Genomic DNA, 17,634 nt, shown 5'->3' on the forward strand with positions numbered 1-17,634 from the left:
CAGATATAATGAGTCACTTTCAAAAACCTTTGATGGAAGTCCTATGCAAATACATATTATTTTAGGCAAGTTGATGGTTGTGCCTAACCACAAATTATTTCACACAAGAACAAATCATGCCATAGATTGTTTATTTCTATCCCTGGTAAGCAATGAACTTGTTCCAGTATAACAAGGTGTGGTGCCAGAACTGAGGCCAATTTTGATTATTATCCAATTTACTTCTGATTACAAGAAGGAGATTAGCTGGGTCCCTAGAGAGTGAAAATTCTTGACCTGGCTCCTTGAGGAAGAAGAATTAGTAAATTTTCCTAAGTAAAGAAACAATCTGAAGGGGATGTGCATTCCTAGTGTCATACCACGGACTAGAGAGGAAGCTCTGAAGGAAGTTGTTAGGGGAGAAAATCATCACTAGTGCAGCTGGCAAGAAAACATCTGTACCAAGAGGAAACTGGTATCCCAACTCAAAAAGAACAGAAAGAACGTCGGCTTGCTACAAAGCAACAAAACAAAAAAACAAATTACACGGCCAAGAATCTGGCCCTGAAACAACTGGTTGGGTATTCTACTCCCCATCTGTTTGGATTTACTACAGGAATCTCAGTGCTTTGCCAGAAAAAAAAAAGAGGGGGAGACAGATAAAAAGAGTTTGCCCCCATTTTAGTCAAGAAGAGCACTTGGAGAGGAGGCAGTTATCTTTTATGATTTCTTGACACCCTGGAAATGACTGGACAACCCCTTGCAGGATGAGAGGCTACAGACATTCAAAGAAATGCTGAGCTTCTCCAATAAATGTACATATTCCCAAGGTAGCATCTCTACTTTTTTCAGATATTACAACCCACTACAACAGAGAAGAGCTACTTAAAATAGCTTCCTGGGCAAGTTTCCAAGACCTAAGAGCTCTACAACAAATTACACGGAGATAATACTGCAAGAATTGATAGACTTAAAGACTTCATCTGTCCAATTTTGTATCTGATACTCATTCAACATTCAGCTTTCAAAGTGGCCAAGATCTTACTCACAATTCTGGCTAACTTCTAGGTCTGTGCTTTTGTAATCCTATTATAATCATGCCATAACGGAGGCAATGTGGTAGGGTGGGAAAAGGACTAGGCTCCAGATAAGGAGAACTGGCCTTCAAGTCCTGGCTATGATTCATACTGGTTCTATGACACCTAACCTTGCAGTGTCCCAAGCAACTCTCTCCCTCAGCACTTGTGGCCTTCTCAACCTGGAATGTGCCTTCATCATAACAGTCTTCTTCCATTCCTGAGTTTCTCCCAAAGCCGCCATGTTGAGAAGGGACCCATGCCAGTCAACCTTCCTTCCCATTCTGGTTCTGATTTTGACTTTCCAGACTTTCATATCATGCCCCCAAAAGGTACCTACTTCCCTCTCTCACTGCTCTTCAGTTCCCTTTGGGTATTATCTTTTCCCACTGGAATGTAAGCGTTTATGGATTTTACTCACAAACTATAAATTCATGTTCATCCAATGCTTCACAATCTAGAAATTTTAGCTTTTGATACTTTTTAAAAGTCCTTCTCTCCTCCTTTCTAAGGCCCTGAATAAGGTGATCAAGGGCACATTGGTATTCTGGAACTCAGTTTTCATACCTCATACAACTGGTTTAGCATAGAATCATGTAACAGCTGCTCATTTCTATGATTTCTTTAAGGTCTACATAATGCTTTCCTTATAACAACTCTGTGAAGTGCCACAGAAAGAGCAAGTATTATTACTCCCATTTTAGAGATAAGAAAACTGAGGTTAGGTGAGGTTAAGTAACTTGTGCAGGGTCACACAGCTAGTAAATGTAAGCACCTGAATTTGAGCCTGTATCTCCTAACCTTGGGTGCAATACTTCTACCTCTTCAGTATGCTGCTTTGTAGAATTTTTAATTCTGAGTACAGGCTAGTTTTCCTGGATACAAAACTATAACCTATTTCATCACATTCTAAACAAATGTTGGTAGCAGCATTTGACAGGCAGCATGGCATAGAGAACTAGATTATTTCTATTGAAATGCAAATTACATGATGAGGGTGACCCTGAATTTTCTTTCTATCTCTCTGACGGCTCTTTCTTAATCTTCTTTGCCAGGTCATACCTACTCTCTGTGGGGGTCCCCTAGACCCTTTTCCCTTTTTCTCCTCTCTCGTCTCCCCTGGTAATTTCATCAACTCTCATGGATTCAATGATCATTTCTGTGTTGATGATTCTCAGATCTACTTATTCAGTCCTAGTCTTTCTCACTTCCAATCTCACATCTCCAATTACTTATCAGATACTTCAAACTGAATATTCACATCTAAAACAGAACTCATCCTTGGCCCAAAACACTTCAGTCTTCCAAACTTCCTTATTCTTGTCGAAGGTGCCACCACCCTCCCAGTCTCCCAGGTTTATATACTTGTTGGTCTTTTAGACTCCTCATTCTCACCCCACATATCAAATAAATTGCCACACCTAATCCCTTCTAGCTTCATAATCTCTTGATTCTCCTTGTCTCCACTCTTACTCACTCGCCTCTCATTTTGACTTTTACCATAGCCTTCTAATTTCTTTCATTGTATCATGTCTTTCCTCATTTCAATCCATTCTCCCCATTAATGTGATCCCACTAAAGTGGTCTCCCTAGAGCATAAGCCATATTACCCTTTTTTCTCCCCAAAAAACTAGTTGTTTCCTGTTACCTTTAGAAATGTTTAAGTAATTTTTTTCTATTAGCAAAAATGTATCTTCTCTCTCCCAATTCCCCCACATATACTGAGAGAAAAAGAAAGAAAAGCAAACCCCATAACAAATGCATGGTCAAGCAAAACAAATTTCTACATTGGCCATGCCCAAAAAGAAATATGTCTCAATATCTACTCTGAATCCTTCATCTCTCTATCAGGAATCGGATAGAATGTTTTAGAGTCATCTGAAGTCATTGCTGTGCTGTGCTAATTTGCATTCCAAGTCTTTCAGTCCTTTCTCTTTACCATATTGTTTTCATCCTATAAATTATTCTCCTGAATCTGCTCACTTCTCTCTGTATCCATTCATACAAGTCTTTCCAAGTTTCTCTGGAACCATCCCCATTCATCATTTCTTACAGCAAAATGGTAATCTATCATACCAACCATAACTTGTTCAGCCATTCCCTGATTGAGGGGAACTTCTTTTTATTTTTCTCTTGACTATTGTGTTTACACTTCAAAGTTTCTACATAGCTCTAAACTTTTCATCAAGAATTATTGAAATAATTTCTATTTCATTCAAGATCCATTTTCTCCTGAAAGATTGTGTTAAGTGTTTCTGGTTAACTTATTATGGTTAAGTATATCTTTTGCCTTCAGAATATCATGTTCCAAGTTCACTGCTCATTCATATCAGTGGTTGCCAAATCATGGCCAATCCTAACTGGGAATCCTTAGTACTTGAAGTCTTTCCTTCTGACCAGTTTGGATTTTGGCTATATTTCCCCTTGGAGTTTTCATTGTAGAGTTTCTTTCAGAAGGTGGCCACCTTCTATTTCTATTTCCACTTTGTTTTCTGGTTCTAAGAGATCTAGGCAGCTTTATGATTTCCTGAAATATAATATCATTTTGGGGGGTTATCATGGCTTTCATCTACTTTAATGATTCTTAAGTTATCTCTTCGTGATCTATTTTCCAGCTCAGTAGTTTGTTCTATAAATACTTCACTTATTCTTCTATTTTTTTCAATCTTTTGACTTTGTTTTACAATTTTTTTTATTGTCTCATGGACTCATTGGTTTCTATTTGGTTCATTTAAATTTTCAGAGAGTTTATTGCTTACGAATGGATTTGTACCTCTTATACAAAGCTGTTGGGTCGTTTCCCAATTCTTTCTTCCCCAGTTTTCATTTCTTTTCTAATTTTTTCCTCTACAGATTGCATTTACTTTATAAAAATATTTTAAATTGTTTAAAACCTCTTACTTCTTCTCTTTCAGGAACTCTAGTTGAACTGGTGCCCAAACTGTGTTTTTCTTTGAGGCTTTGCTTGTAGATGTTTTGGACTCTTCTGAGTTTGAGTCTTGAGCATGCCTGTCACCAAAATAACTTTTTGTGGTGGGATTTTGTTTGTTTATTCATTCTTTCAGCCTGCTTCTTAACTTTTAATTTTTGTTAAGAGTCAGTTTTATATGTAATTTTGGAGGAAATGTCTGAGATGAACCTGCTGCTGCTTTCTTGAAGTACTGAATATTGTATTCCCAGGATCTCAGGAGCCAATCAAACTAGTGACCTGCAAGCTTTCAGTGCTCCCAAAGTGATCCAGTTCAGACTGAAATCTGATTTCTGCCCTCTTGGGAAGAGCTCTACAAATTCCTCACTTGGTTTTGAATCTGAGCAACAGGCTTATCATTCGCTTGTTTGAGTTCTAATATGTTGCTATTAGATAAATATTTCACCCACTATTCAACATCTGGAAAGCTCTGCTGTTCTATAACAGTGATAGAATTGTTGGGAAAATATATCATAGAGTGACACAACTGAGGCTCCCACCTGGTCTTGGATTCCTGCCCTAGTTATCCCACTGCAGGTTTCAGGCTGGATGGTTAACTGGAACAGAGATTCTGCTCTGCTCCTAGGGTCCAAAACATACAGATGTTGCTTCCTTCTGATTCCTTGCTTTCTACACAACCTACTCGTTCCTTGCTCTGTACACAACCTGCTGTTCACAACTGCTCCTCAATCTGGAACAGCAACCTTCCATGCAGGTCCCCTCCTGTCTCCCTGGGCTGACATGGGCTGTAAAAATGACTCATGGTTTTTTCTTAGATTTCCCAATCAGGACTTGGTCTGATGTGTTTTCCTGATCTTTGCAGAGCAGTTGTAGTTAGGAGTTCAGCTAAACTGTTTCCTGGTACTCTGCCATGGTGGTTCTACCCAAACTTACCTTTAGAATCAAAAATCAAGTTGCCTGACATTTAAGGTTCCTCACAAGTCAACAAGAATTTATCAAGTGCTCAATGTATGTCACACAATGTGTTGAGTGCCAGGAATACAAATATTAGCAGAAGGTCCCAGCATTCATGAGCTTACTTAAACTCCAAAGAAGGAAGACAATACATACAAGAAAGCTGAAAAAGGAGTGGGGAGAAGAAAGGAAGGTCCCTGCACAGGGCAGGTGGAGGAAGAAGTCTGGAGAGTCAAATGTAAGGCTTGGAAAGGAATAAAGGAGTGAACATGGTTGGCCTGGAAACCAGCATTAAAATAGAGGCTCCAGAAAGAACTACCAGACAGAGAAAGAGGGCACAGGGACGGTGCAAACTTCCAGGAGGAAAAGGCTGCCATGGCGTAATTATCATTAGAGCAATACCATTTATATAGCACTTAAAGGTTTGCAAAGCACTTTTACAAATGTTACTTCATTTGATCTTCACAACAATTCTGATGTCTAGTTACTATTATTATCCCCATTTTACTTGTCAGGAAACTGAGACAGATAGAAATTAAATGACTTGCCCAGGATCACACAGCTACTAAGTGTCTGAAGCAGGATTTGAACTCAGTTCTTCAGACTCCAAGTCTAATACTCTACTACTACACCACAAAAAGTCAGGAATAGATGCTGCAAAGGAATTAAGAAGTAGATCTTTCAGGTCTTCCTTTCCTTTCTGGTCTTCTCATGCCTTACTATCCTTTACTGTATACATAGCAGTGAGGCAATACTGACCTCACACACAACATCCTATTTCCCATCTCCTGGCTTTGGTAATAATGACTGTCTCTCCTGCCTGCAATACTCTCCTCTACAGCTCTGTCCCTTGAAATCTCTAGCTTCTTTCAAGATTTAGCTCAAACACCACTTCCTTCCGGTAACCTTCCAGGGTTTCCTAGCCGCTTGAGTCTTTCCCTCGCAGGTTACCTTCTTTCTACTCCTACCTATGAACCTATTTCTTTATGCTTTGTCTATAATTAGTATATAAGCCTCCAGAGAGCAGGAACTATTTTTGTTTTTTGCCTTCCTTTGTATATCCAACACCTAAAACATGATAAACAATGGATGATACAATGGATAGCACACTGGTCCTGGAGTCAGAAATATGTGAATTCAAATCTGGCCTTGGACTCTTACTAGCTGTGTGATCCTGGGCAAGTCACTTAACCCTATTTGCCTCAGTTTCCTCATCTATAAAATGAACTGGAGAAAGAAATAGCAATTATCTTTACCAAAAAAATCAAAGACAAGAAAGAATCAGACAAGGACTGAAAAGTCTCAACAACAAGCACTTAGTAAATGTTTATTAATTGATTGATCCTCCAAGTGAATTCCAGAAAAGCACAAATGTAGGCAAATTCTACCAAGATGGAAATGCCTCAAGCATAAGCTCAGCGATGGGAGTTTGCTTTGTAGACCACAGGAAGCAACAAAAATTTGAGCAGAGAAGTCATTTGATTTGATCAAGCCTGTGCCTTAGAAAGCTAATTTTGGAAGTTGGGTGAAGAATGAATTGGAAACGGGAGAGCCTGGAGACAGGGAGCCTCTAGGAGTTTATTATATTAGTCCGTCTGAGAAGAAAATATAACTAACTATGAATAGAATGTACTCTGAATTATTGGGTTGTTTTTTTTTTCTATAGCAGCTTTGAGTTTTGAAGTTCCATCCCTATGTTTTTGTTTCCACCTCTTTGAAACCAAAGATACACATTATAGAGGCTGGTAGTTAGGAGTGTGATCTTCAGAGGTTCCTATCTTATGTGGATATCCAATTCCTAGTCTTTATTTGAGTAGCGCCATTTCTAACTAACCAATCAGCCTTCCCACAGGGGACATCTTGTTAACATTCAAGGAGAACGCAAATGGAGAAAATCACAGCTTCATATACAGATAACACCCATCTGACCAGAGCTCTCCTTGTCAGAATCTTCTAAAATCTCATCAGAATCACTGAAAGCAAGAGTAACCGGTGCTGCCCTGCACAAAGGGAAGAGGAGATTAATTGTCTTTGTCAAAGCCTGGAAAAGAGAAGAGTCAGAGGGGATATGATAGCTGTCTTCCAGGATTTGGAAAGCAGTCAGGCAGAAGAGGAATTTGTTCCATTTAACCTCAGAAGGCAGAACAGCATATCATTTGCAAAAGATGCAGATTTTGAATTGGATTGCTTTAAAGAAAAAGGTCCTAGCAAGTAGAGTCCATCTTAATCTGTATCCAGGCTCTGGAAAAATCAGAACATCATCTTCAGTCATAAAGTAGTATTCGAGTCAGCATGAAATCTTTGCTGAGAATTAAGAGTTTGGGAAGAGTTTGATTACCCAAAACAGATTACCCATTTGCTCTTGTCTTTCTAAATTTGGCTGAACTTTTAGCCAACAAATCAATGACTCAAATTCCCCTATTAGATATAAAATAGTGAGTCATCCCTATGTAGTGGGCTCCCTCTCACTTGAATGTCTTCAAGCAAAAGCTAGAGGGCCATTTTCTAGTATGCTATAGAGAAAATTCCCATTCAGATATGGATGAACATGAAATTCTGTGATACCGTGGGCAATTCGGGTCCAAAATGGTTGTTAGTATCCAAATATATATTTAAAGAAATATGCACTTGTAAAAGTCTCTTCTTTTCTTGCCATTGAGTGGAGACTAAGAACAGAACTCCAGCTGCATGGTACCTTTAAAAAAACAACTTTACTGTGAATAATGTAACTTTTCCACCCAGTAGAGACAAAACCCATGTCATTAACTTAATTCTTGAGCCAATCATCTGTCTCATTGCATTTTCTATTTTTACAAAATCCTTGCTCTTTTATTTACGACATCTCTGCACCTAGAAAAAGAAAGGAAAGAAGGAAGGGGAAAAAAGAAAGGCCAATTTGCATCCAAGTACTGTGTTTATAAAAGCATTGTATGCGCTAGGAATTAATAATGCTAGTTGATAATAGCAAAACCCTTTAAAGACAAATATATGTTCTAAGGTTCCAAATCTATCAGAGCTTAAATAATTTACCCAGGATCTCACTTATTTTTTCAAAATAAAGAGGGATAAAAACTGTGGTCCTATGTAGCAGGGACCACATCATCTCATTCTTCCAGCCATCAGCTTTTTTTTTTTTTTTTTCAAAAAAAAGTCTAAATTATAAGCACCATCAGACAGGGCATATTATAATCACAGCCCTAATTCTACCCTGGACCACAACAAGTATTAAAGCAGCACCCAGAAAACATATGTGCATTTTGTAAGACAAGTTTATGGCCCAGTAATCTGGGCAGAGCTTAAGGCAAGATGCCTTAAATTGCTTCTCCCTTCTGTAATAATCATCCAAGGCTGGGCATGCAGAAGCAGGTGAAATCCCCAGAAGGGGATCTCTGATGTGGACTGAGACTATGCCACAAATATGTAGTGAGGTTTGTTTGAAAAGACAAGAGTTCATTCTGGACAGAAGCTTCCTGACCTTCTAAGTTAGGTAGGATTGGGGTCAGCTGAGAACAGTAGAGGTCACTCTGGTTTTCTTACTTAGCCAGAGGCTTTAGTGTTGCTGGTTTTCACCATCTAAGAACTTGAAGGAAGAAAGCTGGGGAGGGGGAAAAGAGGGAGTAGTTCCATTGGCCCTGCCTTCCTCCCCTCCCTCTAGATAAGAGAAAAAGACCGAATCACTATTTTATATCTAACAGAAGAATCTGAGTCAGCTATTTGTTTGCTAACAATGAAGTTTAGAGAGGGGATAAATAAGCAATCTGTCTGGCATAAATCAAACTCTGTCCCAAAATGTAACTCTTAGGCAGGGCATTCAGACTGACTTTAGCTCTTCAAACCAAGTCTTCTCATCTGGATGTCCCTATTAGCACATCATCTTTAATAAAGGTAATGAATTTCGAATTTTAACAATTCTTTGTGAATTCAAACTGTCTTATATACCCCTCCCTTAGAGTTCATTTTTAGAAATTTCCTACTTGATTTCTTGAACCAGGAGTAGGCAAAGTGAGAAAAAAGATGGTGATGGCTTTAGCTAAGTAGAACACTGAAGCAAGCACACCCTGGGAATTAGGAGGATCTGAGGTGAAATCTAGCTTCACATACTTATTACCTATGTAATCTTAGGCAAGTCATTTAACCTTTGTCTGCCTCGGTTTATTCATTTGCAGAAAAGGGTGCAATAATAGTAGAATCTTTTACTTTGTTTATGTGCATCTGGAATTTGAAATAGTATTTGTCATGAAAAGCTCCAGTGTCTTTTAGTAGGCATATAACACAAACACTCAAAGGATCTATGATTTTCTAGTGAGAGGAGTTTGTGATGTGGGACATCTCTCCACCAACAGATTGTAACCCTCCTGTGACAGAAATTGTGACCCAGAGGGATTGCCTGAGGCACAGAGTATTAAATGACTTGCCCAGGGTTAAGTGTCAGAGGAGAAGATTTAAAGCTAAATCTTTCTGTCTGAAAACTTAGCACTCTATCCATTAGGGGATACTGGTTCTATTATCTTAGACATTTAAGAGAGCAACTGAAAAGTGTGGGCCCCATTACAATGAATTTGCCAAACAGCAGTACCATAACTACACTGGGTTTATTGGGGGCCTTGCTCTATTCAGGGACTACCAGGTCCAGGCTGGGAATTCATTTCCACCTCCCCTCCCCTAGGTACTTCTATTATAACTTTTTATTGATCTTCATTAGAACTAATTTCTTGTATTCAGCACTGCCAAACAGCAAATATTACTATCCACCATGATCTCCAATCTCCAAGACCCTGGTATCAAACACCTTTAGTCCTGGGTAAAGACTGCCTCTGACAGGGCTTTGAAATGTGAAGGTTTCTTAAATCAATCTCAGACAACTCCCTCACAGTGTAGCACTCACTCTCTCAACTCACATTTGCACTGCCAAGATTAAGTTCTCCAGAGAGTGGCTGACTAGTTGTACCTTAAGGAGTTTAAGGGCAACCCTGAGGGCAACTAAGGCTTTTACTATTGTTACTCACAAGCCCCCATCTGTGAGCTTAACGTTGATTATGAGCTAGTAACTTCAATTAACTTTTAGAAAAGAAATAGTTAAAAAAAAAAACCAATCTTCCAGTTACCAGGGGTGTAGTCTCCCCTGGAATACACAAGATTCCTGAAGAGAAGGGGCTTAAATTTAAATGGCAGTGAGTTACCTGAGTATCAGATATATGGATTAACTCACCCTTCACAGCATTGGTAGTTTTTTTCTACATTGGCCAAAATCTCTTGAATTTCACCTTAGATGTAGTGCTCTGCTGAGAGCTGGAGCTTTTCCAGATTCCACAGCTAGTACTTCTTTCCAACGTGAGAGGTCACAGTTCATAAAGTCACTATCATCCTGAAGCAGCTGTCTTTTTACATCTTTCTGCGGGCACTTTCTCTGTCCTCAAACAATTAGAAGACTTTTTGTGCTCACATAGTACCAAACCTAGGTCATCATGGTTGAAAGCTAGCTCCCCAAAATTTACATGTGAACTGGTCACAAGCAGAGTATATCTGCAAGTATGTGCTGCAAGGACTGAACCTTCATTGATCAATCCTCTTTAACTTTCAAGAGTTGTTTGTTTAAAAACCTAAATTGTACCCATGGGTAAGCTAGGTGGCACAGCAGAGTGCCAGGCCTGAAGTAAGGAAGCTTAATCTTCTTGAGTTAAAATCCGGCCTCAGATACTTAACAGCTGTGGGACCCCAGGCCATTCACTTAACCCAGCTTGCCTCAGTTTCCTCATATGAAAAATGGTCTGGAGAAAGAAATGGCAAACCACTCCAGTCCCTCTGCCAAGAAAACCCCAAATGGGGTCCCAAAGAATCACACATGACTGGAAAGATTGAACAGTAACCACACACAGGAATGGAGGGATAATAGTTTGTATCCATAAGAACAATACACACATAGATGAAATCAGTGGCTTTGAAAGAATTGTCCTCTGCAGCTTTACACTACATTATTTCACTTGATGTTCACGACTCGGTAAGACCAGCAGGACAGGTAGCGTTTTTTATTTCTTTCTGTCATTCTTACTCAAAAACTCTTCAATCCTTTTCAGCATAAAGAGAATCTCAGAATTTTAGGTGCAGAAGGACCTTAGATAACACTTAGTCCAAGTCCCTTGTCTTGCAAATGAAACAAAGAGGAAGTCCCTGTTGTCTTCAAGCCCTGGATTTGGGATTGGAAGACCTGAGTGAATCTCAGCTCTGCCATTTACCATCCATTTGGCCTCAGCCAAGTTCCTTAACTCTCTGAACCTCCTCCCCTTTAAAGGGAAAGGGTTGCTTGGGATGATCTCTAAAGTTCTTTCCAGTACTAAATCCCAATTAGAGAGATGAAGTGACTTTCTCAATACCACTGAATCAACAAGCATTTATGAAGTGCCTACTGCATACCAGGCACTGGGCTAAGCTTTGGAGATATACATACAAAAATGAAGCAGTCCCTACCTGAAGGAATTTACATTCTATCAGGGTAGACATGTATGGTTATAAACACATAGAAAATAAATACAAGATAATGGGGAGAGCAGAAGAAGGGTGTGGGAGTGAGGTAATTAAAAAAGGCTTCATATAATAGGTGAACTTTGAAGGCAACTGGGAGTCTGAGAGGCCAAAGTAAGAAAAAAAAGTAGATTTCAGGCATGGGTGAATAGCATGAAGAAGGAGGAGGAGGAGGAGGAGGAGGATCCCTAACTCACTTTCCTCCTTGACAAAGTGATTTATATAAAGAGTGATTAGGCTGCGGGGGACTCTAAACTAGGGCATATGAGACAGAAGTCCTGCTTGGAGGAACTGGATATATACCTAGTAGCAATAACGCTCTGTGTCAAAAGATATTCAGAAAAAAGACGTGTATTTAGTGACATTTTGTCCATAGTTCCAAATTGCTTTCCGGAATAACTTGGACCAATTAACATGCCCATCATGTGTAGCCTATGTTCGCGTGCCTATCCTCTCACAACTTCCAGCAATTAATATTTTCATCTTTAGTAATACCGGTGAATCTGATGGGTATGAGGGGAAACCTTAGAAATGTCTAATTTGCATTTCTCTTAATTATTTAGAGCACTTTTACATGTAATTCTTGATAACTTGGATTTCTTCCTTTGAAAGCTGCCTATTAATCTTTTGACCACTTATTTATTAGAGAATGACTTTTATTCTTACATATTTGCTTCTGGTGTTGAATGGACACAGCATCCCCTTGAAGTTAAATGACATACACAGATGAATATGAAACAAAGCAATACATTATATGTGCATAAGATAAGAAAAAGCAAAGTGTTACAAAGAGTTTTGAGGCTGCGGAGGGGGAAATGGGGAAGACTTCCTTGAAGTGGTGTCTTTAAAGTACGAATGGGAAGAATTCAGCAGGTAGATGGAGAGGAGATTCTAGGCATAGATACAAAGGCAGGAAAGTGAGGCAGGGAGTTTCTATGGGTTCCAGAGAGTAGTTCAGTTTGGCTACAGCACAGTGTACATGGAGAGAAGTAGACAGCATAAGACAAAGCCAGATAGACCAATTAGCACTAGATTATGGACAGACTTGAACAGCCGTTTGAAAGAATGTGGATATTGTGAAATAGGCAATGTGAAGCCCCTAGACATTTCTGAGCAGAGGAATGACTTATCAGATTTCTTCATGAGGCAGGGGTATAAAGAATGGATTGGGCAATATGGTGGAGAGAGTGAGTATTAAAACTTGGGTTATGAAGTTATGTATTGCAAAAGTCTACAGGGAGAATCAACAAGTCTTAGTAACTGATGTGAATGAAAGGAAAAGAGAGTTGAAGATAATGACAATTTGTGAGCATGATGGTGTCAGTGATAGAAATGGTGAAATCTTTAGGAGAAACAGATGTTTGGGGAAAGATAAGCTAGGCATTAGATATGTACAATTTGAAGTTCCAATTGGACAGCCAGATGGAATCTGATTAGAAATAAAGATGTGGAAGTCATCTGGACAGAAGGAATATTAGAAGCCCCTGAGGAGGGGGGAGGGGGGGGGTGTAGTCTCTAGAGTTCTGGGAAGCTCCTGCAGTAATAACTCAACCATAACTTCCTACTGACATCCTCCAGATGCCTCATTGTGGCATGGAGATGGTTCTGCATTCTCAAAGACCAAGCCAGCAGAGTACAAGTCTCAGCAGATCTTACCATGCTGGAAAGGCTTCAAGTACAGACCTGGCAATAGTCTAGACATTTGAATTTAGAAGACCAGCCTAGGTAAATTTGGGGAATCTCACAATCAAAGGGTTGGCCTCCAGGAGCTGAATTTTCTCAACCACAACTACTCATAAAACTGTTTCCTTAGGCATAAAGGAATTGGGATCTGAACTTCAAGAGGACATACCCACATTAGTGAAATTACATATTCATTATATTTCCCCACTAAACCCTTTTCCAAATTTCACCATTTCCTTTAGTGATACCACCAAACTTCCAGTCACTCAGGCTCATAAATTTGGAGTTATTCTTAATTCTTCCCTCTTTCTCTACCCCCATAACCAATCATTTGCTAAACCTCATTGGTTCTACCTCCAAAGCATACCTTTTATCAATCTCCTCTTCACTTGTATGGTCTCTACCATAGTTCAAGCCCTTATCTCCTCTTTCCTAGACTGTTGTAATAACTTCCTAATTGGTCTCCTCATCTCTTGTCTCTGAAATCGATTCTCCACATAGACAAATTGATGTTACTACAATATTCAGTTGTTTCAGAAATGTCTTACTCGACAGAGACAAGGGCAGAGAGGGATGATAGAAGAGAGAGCAGATTGGTCATAGGGGCAATTAGAATGCTTGGCGTTTGGGGGGGGAGGGGAGAAAAGGGGAAAAATTTGTAACCCAAAATTTTGTGAAAATGAATGTTAAAAGCTAAATAAAAAAAAAAACAAAAAAAAAAAAAAAAGAAATGTCTTACTCTTCATGACTCCATTTGGGGTTTTCTTGGGAAAGATACTGGAGTGTTTCGCCATTTTCTTTGCCAACTCATTTTACAGATGAAGAAACTGAGGCCAATGGGATTAAGTGACTTGCCCAGGGTCACACAGGTATAAGTATCTGAGGTCAGATTTGAACTCCCAAACATGAGTCTTCCGGACACTAGGACTAGTACTCTATCTGCTATACCACCTAGCTGTTCTGTTACTAAAATATACATCTGATTGTATCTATCCTACCACACGCATATTCAAATGCTTTTCTATCGAAAGACAGGAGAAAATACAAACTTCTCAACTTATAATTTAAAGCCCTCTACAATCTCTTTCTTTTACCTATCTTTCTAGTTACATTTCTTACTGTTCTTCATGCTTGTTACTTTCTAATCAAACCAGTTTGCTCTCATACACAATTTTCCATCTCCTAACTTGCCTTTGTACAACTGTTTATCTGTGACTGGAATGTAGAGATTGGACTAGATTCAACTAAGCATTTATCAATCCCTTACTATATGCCAGGCACTGTGCTAAGTAACCACTTAAAATACAAATAAAAACAAAAAGAAGGATGGCCGTACTCTTGAGGAGTTTACATTCTAATGGGGAAAGATAGCACATGAAAGGTAGCAGGAAGAGGGGTGGTAATCTTGAGGAGGCAATGTAGAAAAGAGTAAGCAGCAGAGCTGAGTTAGAACTGAGCATAGCTAGTTGGAGTACTTCCTCAAAGAGAGATTCTAAGAGGCACTACCCAATAGGAGGGAAAACATGGAGACAGAGGGAAGGTAAGAAGCTCAAAGTGGTTAGAATGTACCTGCACCTCACCTCCACATCAGAGAACCCCTAGCTTCCTTGCAAACACATCTCAGATGCCACAACCTACATGGAGACCTTTCCTCATTTCCTTTGGTATTAAAGCTTACTCCCTTTGCAAATTACCTTGTACTGCTTTTATTTGATTTCCATTTAGTAAACTTGTTTTATCCCTCCACCTCCCCCAAAAGAATGCAATCTCTTTGAAGGGATGAGGATATATTTTGTTTTGGTTTCCCCAATATTTAGCATGATTCTTGGCACATAGTCACTACTTAGGAAATGTCTGTTGAACTGAATACTTGAAGTGTGGATGGGGACAAAAGCATCCCAGAGAAATAAAAATAGTGTCACTTAAGTCCCAGAAGTAGTTAGTGCAGTGGTAATAGATTCATTGGTTTCTATAGTTCTGTCATCATAGTGTCACTCTGAGGTGAGAACAACCAAAACCTACTTCACTCTGAAGCTGGAACACCAATGGGCCCCTGCCCAAGGGCTCTTCTGGACCCTCCTGGCTTGTTGCTGGTTCCCATCCAGCCTGATGTCTTTCTTTTCCTTGATCTCATTAAAGGGGCTATGTTCTGGCTACTTCTTAAACAGTCCCATTCAATGAATGGGCGTTGCCTCACCCTAAGTGAGTACCTGCAAAGACCTTGGCCTAAAGGGGCCAAGGTCTCCCAGTACACCCTGGGTCATCTCCAGTGATCCTGATGAATATCTGGTCACTGGATTCAGATGGCTCTGGAGGAGAAGTGAGGCTGATGACCTCCACAGCCCTCCCTCACTCAAAATAAAGTCAAGTGTAAGTCATGTCATCATGTCTCTGATGGCATGGTCTTCTTCAGCAATAAAGGACAAATACAATCCAAGAAATGCTCAGTTATCTTACATAGATTGCCAATGACCTCACCACATTGAGGATGGTAGCCAAGAGCTTCACTTTCTGTTTCCAAGCCTTCTAACTCGAGCTCCTCGAGGCTACATCACTTCTCTTATTTTTTACTACATTCCTGCCCATCCCCTACACTCCTCTTGGGGCAAACTTGTTCTATGTTTTCTTGGTCTAATCATCTGAGTTCCAACATTGCTTTCTCCCCAAGTTACACTTTAGATTTGAAATACATTGCTTCTTTATGCTCACTTTCCAGAAGAAATATCCAAACCCCCCACCCCAAATTCTCATCCACAATTAACTGTTCTTAAAATCTTCGATCTCTAAAATACAAATTCAGATTCATTTTGCAATCCTGAAAAAAGTTGCATAAAAGTGAATTTGGGTATATTGAATCACATTTTCCCACTTATTTTGCTTATGTTTGTAGATACCTTCTCAAAAACATTTTTTTCCCCAACATCCTTCAGCTACTTCATTAGAGAATAGCATTTACTATCCGCTTTTAGTTGTGTAAGAATGGGCAAATCACTTAACTTTTCAGTGTTCTCATCTGTAAAATGAGGAAGGGAATAAAGGGAATACTTACAGTGCCCCCTTCCCAGGGTTATTGCAATGCTCAATCATTTTGCCCAAAGTTATATGACTAGGACGTGTCAGAGGCCTAGACTAGAATCCAGGTTTTTCTGATTCTGAGAGAATAGTCCTCTGTCTTCTACACCATATTACTAGTGGATTCAGATGACTCTGGAGAAGAAGCGAGGCTGGTGACCTGCACAGCCCTCCCTCACTCAAAACACAGTCAAGTGCAGGTCATGTCACCATGTCTCTGATGGCGTGGTCTTCTTCGGCAACGAGGATAAATACAAAAAGTGCTCCATCGAGAGGTGTATAGTGTGCTTTGTAAAATTATTATTGATTTTGTTTTGTCATTGTCATTCTTAGTCTAAATACACACATTTTTTCCATCAAATTTCTTAAAGAAATCCATCAAATAGAGTCAATCCCTATTTTTCACACACTAAATATGTGCATATATGTGCATATATACAAACACAAATACATACATAAAATGCACCACATAATTTATTCATTTTCTTGTTATTCACTCAGTAAGCATTTAATCATCTGCTTTATGTCAGGCCCTGTTCTGGGTGCCAGGCGTAGTCTTATTCAATTACAGCAGACTCTCCATGACCCCATGGGGGTTTTCTTAGCAAAGATTCTAGAGGAGTTTGCCATTTCCTTCTCCAGCTCATTCTAAAGATGAGGAAACTGAAACAAACAGAGTGAAGTGACTTGCGTTAGTAAGTGTCTGAAGCTGTATTTGAACTCAGGTTTTCCTGACTGCAGACTCAGTACTCTATCCATGGCCACCTAGCTGCCATAGGTGCTAGGCATACAAAGACAAAAACAAGTGTGCTTTCATTCCCCTGAAGAGAAACAAAATATACAGCAAAAAGTCATTATAATATGAAAGCTTAGGCCTTCATTAAGGCTTTGGGGACACTGTGTGCGTGCCTGCGTGCATGGCAGCATGTTGTGTCTGTGTGTGTGTGTGTGTGTGTGTGTGTGTGTGTGTGTGTGTGTGTGTATACACAAAATAAACCCAAAGAAGCACCAAAAACTCAATAGATCAAGAAAGGCCTCATGGCATCCCTAAGTGGAGTCAAGAATTCAAGAGGAAACATGCCAGGCATGGGAATACAGCCTTTGCAAAAGTACAGCAGGAAGAGATATTCCAAGTAGCCTGACCAGTAGGCTGCAGTGGACTTACTGAGGCTGGAGCTTAATTCGTTGTTCTTGGAAATTCTCACTGACTCCATGAGATCTGAACATTTGAGCTGCCAGAGTGCGTATTCAACTGCTTCAGTAGCTGGTAGAGTAGAACTGAGTTCACTCATTTATTTCAAGCTTGATGACTCATGTAAGGGTGCTACTGTCTCTTTAAGAGCCCCTGCTCCATTCCAAGCAGGCAGGGGCTAGATTTTGTTGACTGATTTTCATCAGTTTAAGTACAATACCTATTAAAGC

The sequence above is a fragment of the Notamacropus eugenii genome, chromosome 5 (genome assembly GCF_028372415.1).
Source record: "Notamacropus eugenii isolate mMacEug1 chromosome 5, mMacEug1.pri_v2, whole genome shotgun sequence".
NCBI classification, from domain to species: domain Eukaryota; kingdom Metazoa; phylum Chordata; class Mammalia; order Diprotodontia; family Macropodidae; genus Notamacropus; species Notamacropus eugenii.